Genomic DNA, 25,336 nt, shown 5'->3' with positions numbered 1-25,336 from the left:
GTAGCTGACTGTGTGAGTAAGATTAGCGACCCTAGTGGCCGACACAAACACCGGGCCCATCTAGGAGTGGCACTGCAGTGTCACGCAGGATGTCCCTTCCAAAAAACCCTCCCCAAACAGCACATGACGCAAAGAAAAAAAGAGGCGCAATGAGGTAGCTGTGTGAGTAAGATTAGCGACCCTAGTGGCCGACACAAACACCGGGCCCATCTAGGAGTGGCACTGCAGTGTCACGCAGGATGTCCCTTCCAAAAAACCCTCCCCAAACAGCACATGACGCAAAGAAAAAAAGAGGCGCAATGAGGTAGCTGACTGTGTGAGTAAGATTAGCGACCCTAGTGGCCGACACAAACACCGGGCCCATTTAGGAGTGGCACTGCAGTGTCACGCAGGATGTCCCTTCCAAAAAACCCTCCCCAATCAGCACATGATGCAAAGAAAAAGAAAAGAAAAAAGAGGTGCAAGATGGAATTATCCTTGGGCCCGACCACCCACCCTTATGTTGTATAAACAAAACAGGACATGCACACTTTAACCAACCCATCATTTCAGTGACAGGGTCTGCCACACGACTGTGACTGATATGACGGGTTGGTTTGGACCCCCCCCAAAAAAGAAGCAATTAATCTCTCCTTGCACAAACTGGCTCTACAGAGGCAAGATGTCCACCTCATCTTCACCCTCCGATATATCACCGTGTACATCCCCCTCCTCACAGATTATCAATTCGTCCCCACTGGAATCCACCATCTCAGCTCCCTGTGTACTTTGTGGAGGCAATTGCTGCTGGTCAATGTCTCCGCGGAGGAATTGATTATAATTCATTTTAATGAACATCATCTTCTCCACATTTTCTGGATGTAACCTCGTACGCCGATTGCTGACAAGGTGAGCGGCGGCACTAAACACTCTTTCGGAGTACACACTTGTGGGAGGGCAACTTAGGTAGAATAAAGCCAGTTTGTGCAAGGGCCTCCAAATTGCCTCTTTTTCCTGCCAGTATAAGTACGGACTGTGTGACGTGCCTACTTGGATGCGGTCACTCATATAATCCTCCACCATTCTATCAATGTTGAGAGAATCATATGCAGTGACAGTAGACGACATGTCCGTAATCGTTGTCAGGTCCTTCAGTCCGGACCAGATGTCAGCATCAGCAGTCGCTCCAGACTGCCCTGCATCACCGCCAGCGGTTGGGCTCGGAATTCTGAGCCTTTTCCTCGCACCCCCAGTTGCGGGAGAATGTGAAGGAGGAGATGTTGACAGGTCGCGTTCCGCTTGACTTGACAATTTTGTCACCAGCAGGTCTTTCAACCCCAGCAGACCTGTGTCTGCCGGAAAGAGAGATCCAAGGTAGGCTTTAAATCTAGGATCGAGCACGGTGGCCAAAATGTAGTGCTCTGATTTCAACAGATTGACCACCCGTGAATCCTTGTTAAGCGAATTAAGGGCTGCATCCACAAGTCCCACATGCCTAGCGGAATCGCTCCCTTTTAGCTCCTTCTTCAATGCCTCCAGCTTCTTCTGCAAAAGCCTGATGAGGGGAATGACCTGACTCAGGCTGGCAGTGTCTGAACTGACTTCACGTGTGGCAAGTTCAAAGGGCATCAGAACCTTGCACAACGTTGAAATCATTCTCCACTGCACTTGAGACAGGTGCATTCCATCTCCTATATCGTGCTCAATTGTATAGGCTTGAATGGCCTTTTGCTGCTCCTCCAACCTCTGAAGCATATAGAGGGTTGAATTCCACCTCGTTACCACTTCTTGCTTCAGATGATGGCAGGGCAGGTTCAGTAGTTTTTGGTGGTGCTCCAGTCTTCTGTACGTGGTGCCTGTACGCCGAAAGTGTCCCGCAATTTTTCTGGCCACCGACAGCATCTCTTGCACGCCCCTGTCGTTTTTTAAAAAATTCTGCACCACCAAATTCAAGGTATGTGCAAAACATGGGACGTGCTGGAATTTGCCCATATTTAATGCACACACAATATTGCTGGCGTTGTCCGATGCCACAAATCCACAGGAGAGTCCAATTGGGGTAAGCCATTCCGCGATGATCTTCCTCAGTTGCCGTAAGAGGTTTTCAGCTGTGTGCGTATTCTGGAAAGCGGTGATACAAAGCGTAGCCTGCCTAGGAAAGAGTTGGCGTTTGCGAGATGCTGCTACTGGTGCCGCCGCTGCTGTTCTTGCGGCGGGAGTCCATACATCTACCCAGTGGGCTGTCACAGTCATATAGTCCTGACCCTGCCCTGCTCCACTTGTCCACATGTCCGTGGTTAAGTGGACATTGGGTACAACTGCATTTTTTAGGAGACTGGTGAGTCTTTTTCTGACGTCCGTGTACATTCTCGGTATCGCCTGCCTAGAGAAGTGGAACCTAGATGGTATTTGGTAACGGGGGCACACTGCCTCAATAAATTGTCTAGTTCCCTGTGAACTAACGGCGGATACCGGACGCACGTCTAACACCAACATAGTTGTCAAGGACTCAGTTATCCGCTTTGCAGTAGGATGACTGCTGTGATATTTCATCTTCCTCGCAAAGGACTGTTGAACAGTCAATTGCTTACTGGAAGTAGTACAAGTGGGCTTACGACTTCCCCTCTGGGATGACCATCGACTCCCAGCGGCAACAACAGCAGCGCCAGCAGCAGTAGGCGTTACACGCAAGGATGCATCGGAGGAATCCCAGGCAGGAGAGGACTCGTCAGACTTGCCAGTGACATGGCCTGCAGGACTATTGGCATTCCTGGGGAAGGAGGAAATTGACACTGAGGGAGTTGGTGGGGTGGTTTGCGTGAGCTTGGTTACAAGAGGAAGGGATTTACTGGTCAGTGGACTGCTTCCGCTGTCACCCAAAGTTTTTGAACTTGTCACTGACTTACTATGAATGCGCTGCAGGTGACGTATAAGGGAGGATGTTCCGAGGTGGTTAACGTCCTTACCCCTACTTATTACAGCTTGACAAAGGGAACACACGGCTTGACACCTGTTGTCCGCATTTCTGGTGAAATACCTCCACACCGAAGAGCTGATTTTTTTGGTATTTTCACCTGGCATGTCAACTGCCATATTCCTCCCACGGACAACAGGTGTCTCCCCGGGTGCCTGACTTAAACAAACCACCTCACCATCAGAATCCTCCTGGTCAATTTCCTCCCCAGCGCCAGCAACACCCATATCCTCCTCATCCTGGTGTACTTCAACACTGACATCTTCAATCTGACTATCAGGAACTGGACTGCGGGTGCTCCTTCCAGCACTTGCAGGGGGCGTGCAAATGGTGGAAGGCGCATGCTCTTCACGTCCAGTGTTGGGAAGGTCAGGCATCGCAACCGACACAATTGGACTCTCCTTGTGGATTTGGGATTTCAAAGAACGCACAGTTCTTTGCGGTGCTTTTGCCAGCTTGAGTCTTTTCAGTTTTCTAGCGAGAGGCTGAGTGCTTCCATCCTCATGTGAAGCTGAACCACTAGCCATGAACATAGGCCAGGGCCTCAGCCGTTCCTTGCCACTCCGTGTGGTAAATGGCATATTGGCAAGTTTACGCTTCTCCTCCGACAATTTTATTTTAGGTTTTGGAGTCCTTTTTTTACTGATATTTGGTGTTTTGGTTTTGACATGCTCTGTACTATGCCATTGGGCATCGGCCTTGGCAGACGACGTTGCTGGCATTTCATCGTCTCGGCCATGACTAGTGGCAGCAGCTTCAGCACGAGGTGGAAGTGGATCTTGATCTTTCCCTAATTTTGGAACCTCAACATTTTTGTTCTCCATATTTTAATAGGCACAACTAAAAGGCACCTCAGGTAAACAATGCAGATGGATGGATTGGATACTAGTATACAATTATGGACGGGCTGCCGAGTGCCGACACAGAGGTAGCCACAGCCGTGAACTACCGCACTGTACTGTGTCTGCTGCTAATATATAGACTGGTTGATAAAGAGATAGTATACTCGTAACTAGTATGTATGTATAAAGAAAGAAAAAAAAACCACGGTTAGGTCACTGGTATATACAATTATGGACGGGCTGCCGAGTGCCGACACAGAGGTAGCCACAGCCGTGAACTACCGCACTGTACTGTGTCTGCTGCTAATATATAGACTGGTTGATAAAGAGATAGTATACTCGTAACTAGTATGTATGTATAAAGAAAGAAAAAAAAACCACGGTTAGGTCACTGGTATATACAATTATGGACGGGCTGCCGAGTGCCGACACAGAGGTAGCCACAGCCGTGAACTACCGCACTGTACTGTGTCTGCTGCTAATATATAGACTGGTTGATAAAGAGATAGTATACTCGTAACTAGTATGTATGTATAAAGAAAGAAAAAAAAACCACGGTTAGGTCACTGGTATATACAATTATGGACGGGCTGCGGAGTGCCGACACAGAGGTAGCCACAGCCGTGAACTACCGCACTGTACTGTGTCTGCTGCTAATATAGACTGGTTGATAAAGAGATAGTATACTCGTAACTAGTATGTATGTATAAAGAAAGAAAAAAAAACCACGGTTAGGTGGTATATACAATTATGGACGGGCTGCCGAGTGCCGACACAGAGGTAGCCACAGCCGTGAACTACCGCACTGTACTGTGTCTGCTGCTAATATATAGACTGGTTGATAAAGAGATAGTATACTCGTAACTAGTATGTATGTATAAAGAAAGAAAAAAAAACCACGGTTAGGTCACTGGTATATACAATTATGGACGGGCTGCCGAGTGCCGACACAGAGGTAGCCACAGCCGTGAACTACCGCACTGTACACTGGTTGATAAAGAGATAGTAGTATACTCGTAACAACTAGTATGACGACGGTATAAAGAATGAAAAAAAAACCACGGTTAGGTGGTATATAATACAATTATGGTTGGACGGACTGCCTGCCGAGTGCCGACACAGAGGTAGCCACAGCCGTGAACTACCGCACTGTACACTGGTTGATAAAGAGATAGTAGTATACTCGTAACAACTAGTATGACGACGGTATAAAGAATGAAAAAAAAACCACGGTTAGGTGGTATATAATACAATTATGGTTGGACGGACTGCCTGCCGAGTGCCGACACAGAGGTAGCCACAGCCGTGAACTACCGCACTGTACACTGGTTGATAAAGAGATAGTAGTATACTCGTAACAACTAGTATGACGACGGTATAAAGAACGAAAAAAAAAACCACGGTTAGGTGGTATATATTATAATACAATTATGGATGGACGGACTGCCTGCCGAGTTCCGACACAGAGGTAGCCACAGCCGTGAACTACCGCACTGTACACTGGTTGATAAAGAGATAGTAGTATACTCGTAACAACTAGTATGACTATGACGACGGTATAAAGAAAGAAAAAAAAAACCACGGTTAGGTGGTATATAATACAATTATGGATGGACGGACTGCCTGCCGAGTGCCGACACAGAGGTAGCCACAGCCGTGAACTACCGCACTGTACTGTGTCTGCTGCTAATATAGACTGGTTGATAAAGAGATAGTATACAATACTACTAATATACTGGTGGTCAGGCACTGGTCACCACTAGTCACACTGGCAGTGGCACTCCTGCAGCAAAAGTGTGCACTGTTTAATTTTAATATAATATTATTTATCATGTACTCCTGGCTCCTGCTATAACAACCTGCAGTGCTCCCCAGTCTCCCCCACAATTATAAGCTTTATATACAATACATTGATGTGCAGCACACTGGGCTGAGCAGTGCACACAGACTGAGTCACTGTGTGACTGTGTATCGTTTTTTTCAGGCAGAGAACGGATATATTAAATAAAACAAACAACTGCACTGTCTCTGGTGGTCACTGGTCACTGTGGTCGTCAGTCACTAAACTCTGTCTGCACTCTGCACTCTCTTCTAATCTACAGTATCACAGCAATCTCTCTCTCTCTCTCTCTTCTAAATCTAATCTAAATGGAGAGGACGCCAGCCACGTCCTCTCCCTATCAATCTCAATGCACGTGTGAAAATGGCGGCGACGCGCGGCTCCTTATATAGAATCCGAGTCTCGCGAGAATCCGACAGCGTCATGATGACGTTCGGGCGCGCTCGGGTTAACCGAGCAAGGCGGGAAGATCCGAGTCGCTCGGACCCGTGAAAAAAAAAGTGAAGTTCGTGCGGGTTCGGATTCAAAGAAACCGAACCCGCTCATCTCTAGTTTATACGCATAAGGCCTTTTGTATATATGGTTATTATGGGAAGCGGTTATGAGACCACCGGTCACTATACTGATGCCGGAATCCAGCCCGGATGAAATCCCGACAGTCAGCATGCCGACTGACAGGGACTACTCCCACTTATGGGTGTCCATGACACCCATAGTGTGGGAATAGAACCTGTGGTGAGCGCAGCTAGCCACCAAGCCTGCAAGGGGCTTCGTATCACTCGCCCGCCCCCCACCACCACCACCAGCAACCTAAACTCTGGGATCCCAGTGTCGGTATGGTGACCGACGGTATCCTAACCGACGGTCACCCATACCCAACCCGTTATTGTATGTGCAAGTTTATATTTATATAAAACAAAAATGATTTAGACTGGTAATTTTAGATTAACTGTCCAATTACATATGTAAATTTAATGTTGTATTTTTATATATTTATTTCAAAATACGTTATGAGTTATAATATTAAACATAAATTCGAAATGTTGAGATTTTATATTTAATAAAACAGAGATTTTGATTATAATCTCTTTTTCTATGGAGTCTTTTTCTCAGATGCATTTAATAAAAACTGACATTTTGGTGTAGATTATACTAGAGATGAGCGGGTTCGGTTTCTCTGAATCCGAACCCGCCAGAACTTCATGTTTTTTTTCACGGGTCCGAGCGACTCGGATCTTCCCGCCTTGCTCGGTTAACCCGAGCGCGCCCGAACGTCATCATGACGCTGTCGGATTCTCGCGAGGCTCGGATTCTATCGCGAGACTCGGATTCTATATAAGGAGCCGCGCGTCGCCGCCATTTTCACACGTGCATTGAGATTGATAGGGAGAGGACGTGGCTGGCGTCCTCTCCGTTTAGAATTAGAATAGATTAGAGAGACACTTGATTTACTAATTTTGGGGAGCATTAGGAGTACTCAGTAGTGTACAGTGCAGAGTTTTGCTGATAGTGACCAGTGACCACCACTTTTATTTATAATCCGTTCTCTGCCTGAAAAAAGCGATACACAGCACACAGTGACTCAGTCACATACCATATCTGTGTGCACTGCTCAGGCTCAGGCCAGTGTGCTGCATCATCTATATATATTATATATCTGTCTGACTGCTCAGCTCACACAGCTTATAATTGTGGGGGAGACTGGGGAGCACTACTGCAGTGCCAGTTATAGGTTATAGCAGGAGCCAGGAGTACATAATATTATATTAAAATTAAACAGTGCACACTTTTGCTGCAGGAGTGCCACTGCCAGTGTGACTAGTGACCAGTGACCTGACCACCAGTATATAATATTAGTAGTATACTATCTCTTTATCAACCAGTCTATATATTAGCAGCAGACACAGTACAGTGCGGTAGTTCACGGCTGTGGCTACCTCTGTGTCGGCACTCGGCAGCCCGTCCATAATTGTATATACCACCTAACCGTGGTTTTTTTTTCTTTCTTTATACATACATACTAGTTACGAGTATACTATCTCTTTATCAACCAGTCTATATATTAGCAGCAGACACAGTACAGTGCGGTAGTTCACGGCTGTGGCTACCTCTGTGTCGGCACTCGGCAGCCCGTCCATAATTGTATATACCACCTAACCGTGGTTTTTTTTTCTTTCTTTATACATACATACTAGTTACGAGTATACTATCTCTTTATCAACCAGTCTATATATTAGCAGCAGACACAGTACAGTGCGGTAGTTCACGGCTGTGGCTACCTCTGTGTCGGCACTCGGCAGCCCGTCCATAATTGTATATACCACCTAACCGTGGTTTTTTTTTCTTTCTTTATACATACATACTAGTTACGAGTATACTATCTCTTTATCAACCAGTCTATATATTAGCAGCAGACACAGTACAGTGCGGTAGTTCACGGCTGTGGCTACCTCTGTGTCGGCACTCGGCAGCCCGTCCATAATTGTATATACCAGTGACCTAACCGTGGTTTTTTTTCTTTCTTTATACATACATACTAGTTACGAGTATACTATCTCTTTATCAACCAGTCTATATATTAGCAGCAGACACAGTACAGTGCGGTAGTTCACGGCTGTGGCTACCTCTGTGTCGGCACTCGGCAGCCCGTCCATAATTGTATATACCACCTAACCGTGGTTTTTTTTTCTTTCTTTATACATACATACTAGTTACGAGTATACTATCTCTTTATCAACCAGTCTATATATTAGCAGCAGACACAGTACAGTGCGGTAGTTCACGGCTGTGGCTACCTCTGTGTCGGCACTCGGCAGCCCGTCCATAATTGTATATACCACCTAACCGTGGTTTTTTTTTCTTTCTTTATACATACATACTAGTTACGAGTATACTATCTCTTTATCAACCAGTCTATATATTAGCAGCAGACACAGTACAGTGCGGTAGTTCACGGCTGTGGCTACCTCTGTGTCGGCACTCGGCAGCCCGTCCATAATTGTATATACCACCTAACCGTGTTTTTTTTTTCTTTCTTTATACATACATACTAGTTACGAGTATACTATCTCTTTATCAACCAGTCTATATATTAGCAGCAGACACAGTACAGTGCGGTAGTTCACGGCTGTGGCTACCTCTGTGTCGGCACTCGGCAGCCCGTCCATAATTGTATATACCACCTAACCGTGGTTTTTTTTTCTTTCTTTATACATACATACTAGTTACGAGTATACTATCTCTTTATCAACCAGTCTATATATTAGCAGCAGACACAGTACAGTGCGGTAGTTCACGGCTGTGGCTACCTCTGTGTCGGCACTCGGCAGCCCGTCCATAATTGTATATACCACCTAACCGTGGTTTTTTTTCTTTCTTTATACATACATACTAGTTACGAGTATACTATCTCTTTATCAACCAGTCTATATATTAGCAGCAGACACAGTACAGTGCGGTAGTTCATGGCTGTGGCTACCTCTGTGTCGGCACTCGGCAGCCCGTCCATAATTGTATATACCACCTAACCGTGTTTTTTTTTTCTTTCTTTATACATACATACTAGTTACGAGTATACTATCTCTTTATCAACCAGTCTATATATTAGCAGCAGACACAGTACAGTGCGGTAGTTCACGGCTGTGGCTACCTCTGTGTCGGCACTCGGCAGCCCGTCCATAATTGTATATACCACCTAACCGTGGTTTTTTTTTCTTTCTTTATACATACATACTAGTTACGAGTATACTATCTCTTTATCAACCAGTCTATATATTAGCAGCAGACACAGTACAGTGTGGTAGTTCACGGCTGTGGCTACCTCTGTGTCGGCACTCGGCAGCCCGTCCATAATTGTATATACCACCTAACCGTGGTTTTTTTTCTTTCTTTATACATACATACTAGTTACGAGTATACTATCTCTTTATCAACCAGTCTATATATTAGCAGCAGACACAGTACAGTGCGGTAGTTCACGGCTGTGGCTACCTCTGTGTCGGCACTCGGCAGCCCGTCCATAATTGTATACTAGTATCCAATCCATCCATCTCCATTGTTTACCTGAGGTGCCTTTTAGTTGTGCCTATTAAAATATGGAGAACAAAAATGTTGAGGTTCCAAAATTAGGGAAAGATCAAGATCCACTTCCACCTCGTGCTGAAGCTGCTGCCACTAGTCATGGCCGAGACGATGAAATGCCAGCAACGTCGTCTGCCAAGGCCGATGCCCAATGGCATAGTACAGAGCATGTCAAAACCAAAACACCAAATATCAGTAAAAAAAGGACTCCAAAACCTAAAATAAAATTGTCGGAGGAGAAGCGTAAACTTGCCAATATGCCATTTACCACACGGAGTGGCAAGGAACGGCTGAGGCCCTGGCCTATGTTCATGGCTAGTGGTTCAGCTTCACATGAGGATGGAAGCACTCAGCCTCTCGCTAGAAAACTGAAAAGACTCAAGCTGGCAAAAGCACCGCAAAGAACTGTGCGTTCTTTGAAATCCCAAATCCACAAGGAGAGTCCAATTGTGTCGGTTGCGATGCCTGACCTTCCCAACACTGGACGTGAAGAGCATGCGCCTTCCACCATTTGCACGCCCCCTGCAAGTGCTGGAAGGAGCACCCGCAGTCCAGTTCCTGATAGTCAGATTGAAGATGTCAGTGTTGAAGTACACCAGGATGAGGAGGATATGGGTGTTGCTGGCGCTGGGGAGGAAATTGACCAGGAGGATTCTGATGGTGAGGTGGTTTGTTTAAGTCAGGCACCCGGGGAGACACCTGTTGTCCGTGGGAGGAATATGGCAGTTGACATGCCAGGTGAAAATACAAAAAAAATCAGCTCTTCGGTGTGGAGGTATTTCACCAGAAATGCGGACAACAGGTGTCAAGCCGTGTGTTCCCTTTGTCAAGCTGTAATAAGTAGGGGTAAGGACGTTAACCACCTCGGAACATCCTCCCTTATACGTCACCTGCAGCGCATTCATAATAAGTCAGTGACAAGTTCAAAAACTTTGGGTGACAGCGGAAGCAGTCCACTGACCAGTAAATCCCTTCCTCTTGTAACCAAGCTCACGCAAACCACCCCACCAACTCCCTCAGTGTCAATTTCCTCCTTCCCCAGGAATGCCAATAGTCCTGCAGGCCATGTCACTGGCAATTCTGACGAGTCCTCTCCTGCCTGGGATTCCTCCGATGCATCCTTGCGTGTAACGCCTACTGCTGCTGGCGCTGCTGTTGTTGCCGCTGGGAGTCGATGGTCATCCCAGAGGGGAAGTCGTAAGCCCACTTGTACTACTTCCAGTAAGCAATTGACTGTTCAACAGTCCTTTGCGAGGAAGATGAAATATCACAGCAGTCATCCTACTGCAAAGCGGATAACTGAGGCCTTGGCATCCTGGGTGGTGAGAAACGTGGTTCCGGTATCCATCATTACTGCAGAGCCAACTAGAGACTTGTTGGAGGTACTGTGTCCCCGGTACCAAATACCATCTAGGTTCCATTTCTCTAGGCAGGCGATACCGAAAATGTACACAGACCTCAGAAAAAGAGTCACCAGTGTCCTAAAAAATGCAGCTGTACCCAATGTCCACTTAACCACGGACATGTGGACAAGTGGAGCAGGGCAGGGTCAGGACTATATGACTGTGACAGCCCACTGGGTAGATGTATGGACTCCCGCCGCAAGAACAGCAGCGGCGGCACCAGTAGCAGCATCTCGCAAACGCCAACTCTTTCCTAGGCAGGCTACGCTTTGTATCACCGCTTTCCAGAATACGCACACAGCTGAAAACCTCTTACGGCAACTGAGGAAGATCATCGCGGAATGGCTTACCCCAATTGGACTCTCCTGTGGATTTGTGGCATCGGACAACGCCAGCAATATTGTGTGTGCATTAAATCTGGGCCAATTCCAGCACGTCCCATGTTTTGCACATACCTTGAATTTGGTGGTGCAGAATTTTTTAAAAAACGACAGGGGCGTGCAAGAGATGCTGTCGGTGGCCAGAAGAATTGCGGGACACTTTCGGCGTACAGGCACCACGTACAGAAAACTGGAGCACCACCAAAAACTACTGAACCTGCCCTGCCATCATCTGAAGCAAGAAGTGGTAACGAGGTGGAATTCAACCCTCTATATGCTTCAGAGGTTGGAGGAGCAGCAAAAGGCCATTCAAGCCTATACAATTGAGCACGATATAGTAGGTGGAATGCACCTGTCTCAAGTGCAGTGGAGAATGATTTCAACGTTGTGCAAGGTTCTGATGCCCTTTGAACTTGACACACGTGAAGTCAGTTCAGACACTGCCAGCCTGAGTCAGGTCATTCCCCTCATCAGGCTTTTGCAGAAGAAGCTGGAGGCATTGAAGGAGGAGCTAACACGGAGCGATTCCGCTAGGCATGTGGGACTTGTGGATGCAGCCCTTAATTCGCTTAACAAGGATTCACGGGTGGTCAATCTGTTGAAATCAGAGCACTACATTTTGGCCACCGTGCTCGATCCTAGATTTAAAGCCTACCTTGGATCTCTCTTTCCGGCAGACACAGGTCTGCTGGGGTTGAAAGACCTGCTGGTGACAAAATTGTCAAGTCAAGCGGAACGCGACCTGTCAACATCTCCTCCTTCACATTCTCCCGCAACTGGGGGTGCGAGGAAAAGGCTCAGAATTCCGAGCCCACCCGCTGGCGGTGATGCAGGGCAGTCTGGAGCGACTGCTGATGCTGACATCTGGTCCGGACTGAAGGACCTGACAACGATTACGGACATGTCGTCTACTGTCACTGCATATGATTCTCTCAACATTGATAGAATGGTGGAGGATTATATGAGTGACCGCATCCAAGTAGGCACGTCACACAGTCCGTACTTATACTGGCAGGAAAAAGAGGCAATTTGGAGGCCCTTGCACAAACTGGCTTTATTCTACCTAAGTTGCCCTCCCACAAGTGTGTACTCCGAAAGAGTGTTTAGTGCCGCCGCTCACCTTGTCAGCAATCGGCGTACGAGGTTACATCCAGAAAATGTGGAGAAGATGATGTTCATTAAAATGAATTATAATCAATTCCTCCGCGGAGACATTGACCAGCAGCAATTGCCTCCACAAAGTACACAGGGAGCTGAGATGGTGGATTCCAGTGGGGACGAATTGATAATCTGTGAGGAGGGGGATGTACACGGTGATATATCGGAGGGTGAAGATGAGGTGGACATCTTGCCTCTGTAGAGCCAGTTTGTGCAAGGAGAGATTAATTGCTTCTTTTTTGGGGGGGGTCCAAACCAACCCGTCATATCAGTCACAGTCGTGTGGCAGACCCTGTCACTGAAATGATGGGTTGGTTAAAGTGTGCATGTCCTGTTTTGTTTATACAACATAAGGGTGGGTGGGAGGGCCCAAGGACAATTCCATCTTGCACCTCTTTTTTCTTTTCTTTTTCTTTGCATCATGTGCTGATTGGGGAGGGTTTTTTGGAAGGGACATCCTGCGTGACACTGCAGTGCCACTCCTAGATGGGCCCGGTGTTTGTGTCGGCCACTAGGGTCGCTAATCTTACTCACACAGTCAGCTACCTCATTGCGCCTCTTTTTTTCTTTGCGTCATGTGCTGTTTGGGGAGGGTTTTTTGGAAGGGACATCCTGCGTGACACTGCAGTGCCACTCCTAGATGGGCCCGGTGTTTGTGTCGGCCACTAGGGTCGCTAATCTTACTCACACAGTCAGCTACCTCATTGCGCCTCTTTTTTTCTTTGCGTCATGTGCTGTTTGGGGAGGGTTTTTTGGAAGGGACATCCTGCGTGACACTGCAGTGCCACTCCTAGATGGGCCCGGTGTTTGTGTCGGCCACTAGGGTCGCTAATCTTACTCACACAGTCAGCTACCTCATTGCGCCTCTTTTTTTCTTTGCGTCATGTGCTGTTTGGGGAGGGTTTTTTGGAAGGGACATCCTGCGTGACACTGCAGTGCCACTCCTAGATGTGCCCGGTGTTTGTGTCGGCCACTAGGGTCGCTAATCTTACTCACACAGCTACCTCATTGTGCCTCTTTTTTTCTTTGCGTCATGTGCTGTTTGGGGAGGGTTTTTTGGAAGGGCCATCCTGCGTGACACTGCAGTGCCACTCCTAGATGGGCCCGGTGTTTGTGTCGGCCACTAGGGTCGCTAATCTTACTCACACAGCTACCTCATTGCGCCTCTTTTTTTCTTTGCGTCATGTGCTGTTTGGGGAGGGTTTTTTGGAAGGGACATCCTGCGTGACACTGCAGTGCCACTCCTAGATGTGCCCGGTGTTTGTGTCGGCCACTAGGGTCGCTAATCTTACTCACACAGCTACCTCATTGCGCCTCTTTTTTTCTTTGCGTCATGTGCTGTTTGGGGAGGGTTTTTTGGAAGGGCCATCCTGCGTGACACTGCAGTGCCACTCCTAGATGGGCCCGGTGTTTGTGTCGGCCACTAGGGTCGCTAATCTTACTCACACAGCTACCTCATTGCGCCTCTTTTTTTCTTTGCGTCATGTGCTGTTTGGGGAGGGTTTTTTGGAAGGGCCATCCTGCGTGACACTGCAGTGCCACTCCTAGATGGGCCCGGTGTTTGTGTCGGCCACTAGGGTCGCTAATCTTACTCACACAGCTACCTCATTGCGCCTCTTTTTTTCTTTGCGTCATGTGCTGTTTGGGGAGGGTTTTTTGGAAGGGACATCCTGCGTGACACTGCAGTGCCACTCCTAGATGGGCCCGGTGTTTGTGTCGGCCACTAGGGTCGCTTATCTTACTCACACAGCGACCTCGGTGCAAATTTTAGGACTAAAAATAATATTGTGAGGTGTGAGGTATTCAGAATAGACTGAAAATGAGTGTAAATTATGGTTTTTGAGGTTAATAATACTTTGGGATCAAAATGACCCCCAAATTCTATGATTTAAGCTGTTTTTTAGTGTTTTTGGAAAAAAACACCCGAATCCAAAACACACCCGAATCCGACAAAAAAAATTCGGTGAGGTTTTGCCAAAACGCGTTCGAACCCAAAACACGGCCGCGGAACCGAACCCAAAACCAAAACACAAAACCCGAAAAATTTCAGGCGCTCATCTCTAGATTATACAATATGACAAAAAAACTGCAAATGAGTTTATTGGCTGCTTAAAAATTACAGACAGATATATTTTGCTCAAACTGTACGAGATGAGCCAAAGTGACTTTTCCTAGCAATATATAAAGTGTCAGGTTTTGCTCTTTCCAACTGTTTTTGCATAATCTTCAAGGCCGTATAAATTTATTTGCATATGCAGCAGAAGCATATTCCACCTAAGAAATAATTTAAGTGATATGTTTTGGAAAGGTTGACCATTTTCTATTTTCTATTTGTTTTAATCTGAGATGTTTAAAGCAATCTATGTATAATCACAAAGAAAACATATGTTTTCTAAGGTGTGGATATGCTGCCACCTTGTGGTTTCCTGATGAGATAAACTTTAAGGAAAAAGCAAATGAAGTACGAACATTGGCTAAAATCGTTTACTGTAACTATTTAAATCCATATTTATTGCATGAAAGTAAATAAACTACTGTCCATAACATTGCTGCAGTTAAGTCTGGTCTGTTTTTGCACTAGTCAAAAAATTACATTTGGTAGAAAATATAGCAAATTTGTATTGCTAGCACCTCCATGCTACTTCATTGCAGCGGTTCTCCTCTGAGTGCTATCTTCTGCGTTCTCATACAAAGGACCTGGTTCATGCTTGTAAGGAATTGCACAGCCGTATGAAGTGACTGTGCAATTCTGTGTCACTAAAATTCGAATGCAGCAGGAGCCTTCTAAACTCTGGAGATAGATGCCTCCTGTTTACATCGGCAAGGATTCGAGTGCTGTATCTGAGAACGCATTCTCAGATCACCTTCATGACCATTGGCCATGATTTGTGATGGCTTTAGTTTTAGGCAGAGCCGTAACTAGACATTTTGGTGCCCTTTGTGAGAAAGAGAATTGGTGCCCCCTCCCCCACCGTCCCTACGCACGCGCGCGCGCACACACACACACACACACACACACACATATTCCAAATAGGGACAGTACGCACCAAAGGCGAACACCAAACATTTGTACAGGGATCTGGAGTGGCCACAGAATAGTATCATATCACATTACACTGCACAGTAGTACCCCTTATACAGGTAACGCCACACATTAGTACCCCGTATACGCATCGTGCCACAAAGTAGAGCCCCTTGGCCTATACACTTTACACCACAGTAGAGCCACTTATACATGTTATGCCACAATACAATGTAAATAAAAAATTCTGTTGTTATAATAGTGCGCTGTTAACAAACAATATTCTGCAGCAGAAGAACACAACAAAAGAGTAATCACCCAATACTCTAAAGATACAGATAATAGAGAGATAGTGTGTTCAAGACCCGCGCACAACTGCTTGAGACATATATACCCTTCACCGTATTAAGGCCAAGTCACATAAAAAATACTGAGCTTATTTTATATGTAGCAATCTGACTCCTTTTCCAAAGTTGCTCACAGAGATAGGCTGAAAGTTCATTTAAATCCAGATGGCAATGGATCTGTAAAAATAGATGTGTTCCACACCGGTGCTTGGCAGCGGAGGTGAAGGAGCCACACAAAAGAGAAACAATAATAGTGCAGTAGTAAAAACAAAGCTGATGTTTTAATACAAATCGCACTTACAGAAACAGATGCCCTGTCCCTCCTCCTCCTTCAGTTCAACGTGCGGCACGCCAATGACTGAGCTGCAGGCTTGCTGAGCCGGACAGCAATTGGACAGCTCAGCCGTCGCTCAGCTGCGCTGACTACAGCTCTAAGAAGAGTGCTGTAACAGCTGTAGTCAGGGCAGCTGAGCGACGGCTCAGCTGTCCAATTTCTGTCCGGCTCAGCAAGCCTGCGGCTCAGTAATTGGCGCGCCGCACGCTGAACTGAAGGAGGTGGGATTCTTAGCGATGTGTATATATATATATATATATATATTTATTTATTTATTTATTTATTTATTTTAGTCCATGGGGACCCCCTGCTCTTTAGTGCCCCAGGCCTCCCGGGGCCTTAATCTGGCTCTGCCACACACTATATGCCATGTGTGACAGGGACCCACATACACGATGTGACATGTTTGACAAGGGTATGTACATGCTGTACACCATGTATCACACAATATATGACAGGACACAAACACACTATATACTGTATATATAAAATATATATGAAACAGTGGAGAAGTGAGCCAGTGGAGAAGTTGCATGTGGCAACCAATCAGCATTGACATAACATTTATAATTTGCATACTATAAAAGTATACAGAGCAGCTGATTGGTTGCCGTGGGCAACTTCTCCACTAGCTCACTTCTCCACTTTTATCACTGCTTAGTACATCTGCCCCTATATACAATATATGAAACGACACAAACTCTACCCCATGTATCATTATTATGGCCCTCATTCAGAGTTGTTCGCTCGGTCAAAATCTTCGCATCGCAGCGATTTTCCGCTTAATGCGCATGCGCAATGTTCGCACTGCGACTGCGCCAAGTAAATTTGCTATGCAGTTAGGAATTTTACTCACGGCTTTTTCATCGTTCTGGCGATCGTAATGTGATTGACAGGAAATGGGTGTTACTGGGCGGAAACAGGCCGTTTTATGGGCATGTGGGAAAAAACGCTACCGTTTCCGGAAAAAACGCAGGAGTGGCCGGAGAAACGGAGGAGTGTCTGGGCGAACGCTGGGTGTGTTTGTGACGTCAAACCAGGAACGACAAGCACAGAAATGATCGCAGATGCCGAGTAAGTCTGGAGCTACTCAGAAACTGCTACGAGGTGTGTAATCGCAATATTGCGAATACATCGTTCGCAATTTTAAGATGCTAAGATTCACTCCCAGTAGGCGGCGGCTTAGCATGAGCAAATCTGCTAAAAATCACTTGCGAGCGAACAACTCGGAATGAGAGCCAATATACCATGTTAGACAGGATGAACACACTATATATCATGCATTCCTATATATACTATATACAATATATGACAGGGGAGATAACTTACACATGCTGGGCACTCGGGGATATGATAATGGTGCAGGACCCTCTCGGGAAGCCAGGTAGAGGTTCTACAGCAGCTGAGGCCAGGGCCGGATTAAGCCCTTGGGGGGCCCAGGGCACCCAAGACAGGGGGCCCCCCCACCAGCAACTTCCTTTGATGCACGTGTGTGTGTGTGTGTGTGTGTGTGTGTGTGTGTGTGTGTGTGTGTGTGTGTATATGTATATATATATATATATATATATATACATACACACACACATACACAGTGGTTGAAGTAGAAATTTTGAAGGCAGGTAAGCAATGTAACAAGGCAATGAGGAAGGCTAGTCAGATGCTTGGCTGCATTGGGAGAGGAATCAGCAGCAGAAAGAAAGAAGTAATAATGCCACTGTATAGGTCATTGGTACGGCCTCATCTAGAATACTGTATTCAGTTCTGGAGGCCATATCTTCAAAAGGATATTAATACATTAGAAACTGTACAAAGGAGGGCAACTAAAATGGTGCATGGCCTACATCACAAAACATACCCAGAAAGACTAAGAAATCTCAATATGTATAGTTTGGAGCAGAGAAGAGAAAGGGGGGACATGATAGAAACTTTCAAATATATGAAGGGTTTTAACAAAGTCCAGGAGGGAAACATTCTCCAAATGAAGAGAAGCAATAGGACACGAGGACATGCACTGAGACTGGAGGGGGGGAGGTTCAGGGGAAATTTGCGGAAAAATTATTTCACAGAAAGGGTAGTGGACAAGTGGAATAGCCTCCCATCAGAGGTGGTAGAGGCTAAGACAGTAGAGCAATTTAAACATGCATGGGATAGACATAAGGATATCCTTACAAAGAAATAAGGATCAAATAAGGTTAGTGATAAAAAAAAATAATATATAAAAAAAAAAAAAAAGGGGCAGACTAGATGGGCCAAGTGGTTCTTATCTGCCGACAAATTCTATGTTTCTATGTTACAAATTCTATGAAGTGGGGGTATGCAAAAGTCAAGGACACAATTTGAAGGTGTGCGGTCACACAAAAGGGGGCATGTCCAGTGTAATAGAACCCCTTATACTATCTAGTACTGGTGTGCCCCTTTCACCTTATAGCACACGGTACGAGCTGAAATTCACATTACAGCACACGGTACGAGCCGAAATTCACATTATAGCACACTGAATGAGACGAAATTCACCTTGTAGCACACTGAATGGGCAGAAATTCACATTGTAGCACACTGAATGAGCCGAAATTCACATTGTAGCATACTGAATGAGCCGAAATTCACATTGTAGCACACTGAATGAGCCGAAATTCACATTGTAGCACATCGAATGAGCCGAAATTCTCATTATAGCACACTTAGTGATCCAAAATTCACATTGTAGCACACTGAATGAGCTGAGATTGTGACGACAGGGAGAGAGAGAGAGTGACGATAGGGAGAGAGAGAATGATGACAGGGAGAGAGAGAGTGACGACAGGGAGAGAGAGAGTGACGATAGGGAGAGAGAGAATGATGACAGGGAGAGAGAGAGTGACGACAGGGAGAGAGAGAGTGATGACAGTGACAGCTGGGAGAGAGAGAGTGATGACAGGGAGAGAGAGTGACGACAGTGACAGCTGGGAGAGAGAGAGTGACAGTAGGGACAGGGATTGTAACGACAGGGAGAGAGGTGACAGCAGGGGAACATTACCTCATTTGTTGTAGGTGAGCGGCGGGTGGCTGGCGGCGGTGAGCGGTGGGTGGCTGGCAGCGGTGAGTGGCGGTGAGCTAGTACAGCGCTCTATACAGCCACAGGCCGCCGCGCAGGTACAGGCAGCAACATTTGCAGCAGGATGGCCACTTCCCTCGCCTCCTGCTGCACTTTAATTTCCTCATTTCCGGGTCAGTGGAAGAAGTGGCGGTATACCATACCGCCGCATACCGCCCCACTTCGACCACTGTATATATATTATATATATACTTCAAAAGTATGTCACTCAGCGGGCTTCTTAATCACATATCACAAACGCCAGCTAGTTCAGCAATGTTTTGAGTTTTATTTACCCTTTGTCAAACAGCACATAAACGACAAAAGGGTAAATAAAACCTGAAACGTTGCTGAACTAGCTGGCGTTTGTGATATGTGATTAAGAACTCTCTGCTGAGTGCCATACTTTTGGAGGCTTATGTGAAGGCAGTGTAAAGAGCACCACGGCTGCGGAAAAAGGAGAGGAAGTGCCGGCCAATCGATTTGTATATCTATTTATCTCTCTCTCTCTCTCTCTCTCTCTCTATTAGTGATGTGCACCGGACATTTTTCGGGTTATGTGTATTGGTTTTGGATTCGGTTCCGCGGCCGTGTTTTGGATTCGGACGCGTTTTGGCAAAACTTCACCGAAAATTTTTTGTCGGATTCGGGTGTGTTTTGGATTCGGGTGTTTTTTTCAAAAACCCCTAAAAAACAGCTTAAATCATAGAATTCGGGGGTCATTTTGATCCCATAGTATTATTAACCTCAATTACCATAATTTCCACTCATTTCCAGTCTATTCTGAACACCTCACACCTCACAATATTATTTTTAGTCCTACAATTTGCACCAAGGTCGCTGGATGACTAAGCTAAGCGACCCAAGTGGCCGACACAAACACATGGCCTATCTAGGAGTGGCACTGCAGTGTCAATCAAGACAGGATGGCACTTCTAAATAATTGTCCCCAAACAGCACATGATGCAAAGAAAAAAAGAGGCGCACCAAGGTCGCTGTGTGACTAAGCTAAGCGACACAAGTGGCCGACACAAACACCTGGCCCATCTAGGAGTGGCACTGCAGTGTCAGGCAGGATGGCACTTCAAAAAAATAGTCCCCAAACAGCACATGATGCAAAGAAAAAAAGAGGCGCACCAAGGTGGCTGTGTGACTAAGCTAAGCGACACAAGTGGCCGACACAAACACCTGGCCCATCTACGAGTGGCACTGCAGTGTCAGGCAGGATGGCCCTTCCAAAAAATTGTCCCCAAACAGCACATGATGCAAAGAAAAATGAAAGAAAAAAGAGGTGCAAGATGGAATTGTCCTTGGGCCCTCCCACCCACCCTTATGTTGTATAAACAGGACATGCACACTTTAACGAACCCATCATTTCAGCGACAGGGTCTGCCACACGACTGTGACTGAAATGACTGGTTGGTTTGTGCCCCCACCAAAAAAGAAGCAATCAATCTCTCCTTGCACAAACTGGCTCTACAGAGGCAAGATGTCCACCTCATCATCATCCTCCGATTCCTCACCCCTTTCACTGTGTACATCCCCCTCCTCACAGATTATTAATTCGTCCCCACTGGAATCCACCATCTCAGGTCCCCGTGTACTTTCTGGAGGCAATTGCTGCTGGTGAATGTCTCCATGGAGGAATTGATTATAATTCATTTTGATGAACATCATCTTCTCCACATTTTCTGGAAGTAACCTCGTACGCCGATTGCTGACAAGGTGAGCGGCTGCACTAAACACTCTTTCGGAGTACACACTGGAGGGAGGGCAACTTAGGTAGAATAAAGCCAGTTTGTGCAAGGGCCTCCAAATTGCCTCTTTTTCCTGCCAGTATACGTACGGACTGTCTGACGTGCCTACTTGGATGCGGTCACTCATATAATCCTCCACCATTCTTCTCATGGTGAGAGAATCATATGCAGTGATAGTAGACGACATGTCAGTAATCATTGGCAGGTCCTTCAGTCCGGACCAGATGTCAGCACTCGCTCCAGACTGCCCTGCATCACCGCCAGCGGGTGGGCTAGGAATTTTTAGCCTTTTCCTCGCACCCCCAGTTGCGGGAGAATGTGAAGGAGGAGATGTTGACGGGTCACGTTCCGCTTGACTTGACAATTTTCTCACCAGCAGGTCTTTGAACCTCTGCAGACTTGTGTCTGCCGGAAAGAGAGATACAACGTAGGTTTTAAATCTAGGATCGAGCACGGTGGCCAAAATGTAGTGCTCTGATTTCAACAGATTGACCACCCGTGAATCCTGGTTAAGCGAATTAAGGGCTCCATCCACAAGTCCCACATGCCTAGCGGATTCGCTGTTTTAGCTCCTCCTTCAATGTTTCCAGCTTCTTCTACTAAAGCCTGATGAGGGGAATGACCTGACTCAGGCTGGCAGTGTCTGAACTGACTTCACGTGTGGCAAGTTCAAAGGGTTGCAGAACCTTGCACAACGTTGAAATCATTCTCCACTGCGCTTGAGTCAGGTGCATTCCACCTCCTTTGCCTATATCGTGGGCAGATGTATAGGCTTGAATGGCCTTTTGCTGCTCCTCCATCCTCTGAAGCATATAGAGGGTTGAATTCCACCTCGTTACCACCTCTTGCTTCAGATGATGGCAGGGCAGGTTCAGGAATGTTTGGTGGTGCTCCAGTCTTCTGTACGCGGTGCCTGAATGCCGAAAGTGGCCCGCAATTCATCGGGCCACCGACAGCATCTCTTGCACACCCCTGTCGTTTTTAAAATAATTCTGCACCACCAAATTCAATGTATGTGCAAAACATGGGACGTGCTGGAATTTGCCCAGATGTAATGCACGCACAATATTGCTGGCGTTGTCCGATGTCACAAATCCCCAGGAGAATCCAATTGGGGTAAGCCATTCTGCGATGATCTTCCTCAGTTGCCGTAAGAGGTTGTCAGCTGTGTGCCTATTCTGGAAAGCGGTGATACAAAGCGTAGCCTGCCTATGAACGAGTTGGCGTTTGCGAGATGCTGCTACTGGTGCCGCCGCTGCTGTTCTTGCAGCGGGAGGCAATACATCTACCCAGTGGGCTATCACAGACATATAGTCCTGAGTCTGCCCTGCTCCACTTGTCCACATGTCCGTGGTTAAGTGGACATTGGGTACAACTGCATTTTTTAGGACACTGGTGAGTCTTTTTCTGAGGTCTGTGTACATTTTCGGTATCGTCTGCCTAGAGAAATGGAACCTAGATGGTATTTGGTACCGGGGACACAGTACCTCAATCAAGTCTATAGTTGCCTCTGAATTAATGATGGATACCGGAACCACGTTTCTCACCGCCCAGGCAGCCAAGGCCTGAGTTATCTGCTTTGCAGCAGGATGACTGCTGTGATATTTCATCTTCCTCGCAAAGGACTGTTGTACTACTTCCAGTAAGCAATTGACTGTCCAAGTGGTCTTCCGACTTCCCCTCTTGGATGACGATCGACTCCCAGCATCAACAACAGCAGCGCCAGCAGCAGTAGGCGTTACACTCAAGGATGCATCGGAGGAATCCCAGGCAGGAGAGGACTCGTCAGACTTGACAGTGACATGGCCTGCAGGACTATTGGCTTTCCTGGTTAAGGAGGAAATTGACACTGAGGGAGTTGGTGGTGTGGTTTGCCGGAGCTTGGTTACAAGAGGAAGGGATTTAGTGGTCAGTGGACTGCTTCCGCTGTCACCCAAAGTTTTTGAACTTGTCACTGACTTATGATGAATGCGCTGCAGGTGAAGTATAAGGGAGGATGTTCCGAGGTGGTTAACGTCCTTACCCCTACTTATTACAGCTTGACAAAGGCAACACACGGCTTGACACCTGTTGTCCGCATTTGTGTAGAAATAATTCCACACCGAAGAGCTGATTTTTTTTGTATTTTGACCAGGCATGTCAATGGCCATATTCCTCCCACGGACAACAGGTGTCTCCCCGGGTGCCTGACTTAAACAAACCACCTCACCATCAGAATCCTCCTTGTCAATTTCCTCCCCAGCACCAGCAACACCCATATCCTCATCCTGGTGTACTTCAACAGTGACATCTTCAATTTGACTATCAGGAACTGGACTGCAGGTGCTCCTTCCAGCACTTGCAGGGGGCGTGCAAATGGTGGAAGGCGCAAGCTCTTCCCGTCCAGTGTTGGGAAGGTCAGGCATCGCAACCGACACAATTGGACTCTCCTTGGGGATTTGTGATTTAGAAGAACGCACAGTTCTTTGCTGTGCTTTTGCCAGCTTAATTCTTTTCTTTTTTCTAGCGAGAGGATGAGTGCTTCCATCCTCATGTGAAGCTGAACCACTAACCATGAACATAGGCCAGGGCCTCAGCCGTTCCTTGCCACTCCGTGTCGTAAATGGCATATTGGCAAGTTTACGATTCTCCTCAGACGCTTTTAATTTTGATTTTTGGGTCATTTTACTGAACTTTTGTGTTTTGGATTTTACATGCTCTCTACTATGACATTGGGCATCGGCCTTGGCAGACGACGCAGATGGCATTTCATCGTCTCGGCCATGACTAGTGGCAGCAGCTTCTGCACGAGGTGGAAGTGGATCTTGATCTTTCCCTATTTTACCCACCACATTTTTGTTCTCCATTTTTTAATGTGTGGAATTATATGCCAGTATCAATAGCAATGGCCTACTACTATATTTACTGCGCAAAACTAAAATGCACCACAGGTATAGAATGTATATGGATAGTATACTTAATGGATGACGAGTGACGACACAGAGGTAGGTACAGCAGTGGCCTACCATACTGCTATATATAGTATACTGGTGGACACTGTGTCAGCAAACTGCAAAACTAAAATGCACCACAGGTATAGAATGTAGATGGATAGTATACTAAATGGATGACGACACAGAGGTAGGTACAGCAGTGGCCTACCGTACTGCTATATATAGTATACTGGTGGACACTGTCAGCAAACTGCAAAACTAAAATGCACCACAGGTATAGAATGTAGATGGATAGTATACTTAATGGATGACGAGTGACGACACAGAGGTAGGTACAGCAGTGGCCTACCGTACTGCCATATATAGTATACTGGTGGACACTGTCAGCAAACTGCAAAACTAAAATGCACCACAGGTATAGAATGTAGATGGATAGTATACTTAATGGATGACGACACAGAGGTAGGTACAGCAGTGGCCTTCCGTACTGCTATATATAGTATACTGGTGGACACTGTCAGCAAACTGCAAAACTAAAATGCACCACAGGTATAGAATGTAGATGGATAGTATACTTAATGGATGACGAGTGACGACACAGAGGTAGATACAGCAGTGGCCTACCGTACTGCTATATATAGTATACTGGTGGACACTGTGTCAGCAAATTGCAAAACTAAAATGCACCACAGGTATAGAATGTAGATGGATAGTATACTTAATGGATGACGAGTGACGACACAGAGGTAGGTACAGCAGTGGCCTACCGTACTGTTATACTGGTGGACACTGTCAGCAAACTGCAAAACTAAAATGCACCACAGGTATAGAATGTAGATGGATAATATACTTAATGGATGACGAGTGACGACACAGAGGTAGGTACAGCAGTGGCCTACCGTACTGCTGTATATAGTATACTGGTAGACACTGTCAGCAAACTGCAAAACTAAAATGCACCACAGGTATAGAATGTAGATGGATAGTATACTTAATGGATGACGACACAGAGGTAGGTACAGCAGTGGCCTACTGTACTGCTATAAGTATATATAGTATTCTGGTGGACACTGTCAGCAAACTGCAAAACTAAAATGCACCACAGGTATAGAATGTAGATGGATAGTATACTTAATGGATGACGAGTGACGACACAGAGGTAGGTACAGCAGTGGCCTACCGTACTGCTAAAAGTATATTTAGTATACTGGTGG

The sequence above is a fragment of the Pseudophryne corroboree genome, chromosome 1, assembly GCF_028390025.1.
Source record: "Pseudophryne corroboree isolate aPseCor3 chromosome 1, aPseCor3.hap2, whole genome shotgun sequence".
Lineage (NCBI taxonomy): Eukaryota > Metazoa > Chordata > Amphibia > Anura > Myobatrachidae > Pseudophryne > Pseudophryne corroboree.
Note: the sequence above shows the minus strand (reverse complement) of the source record.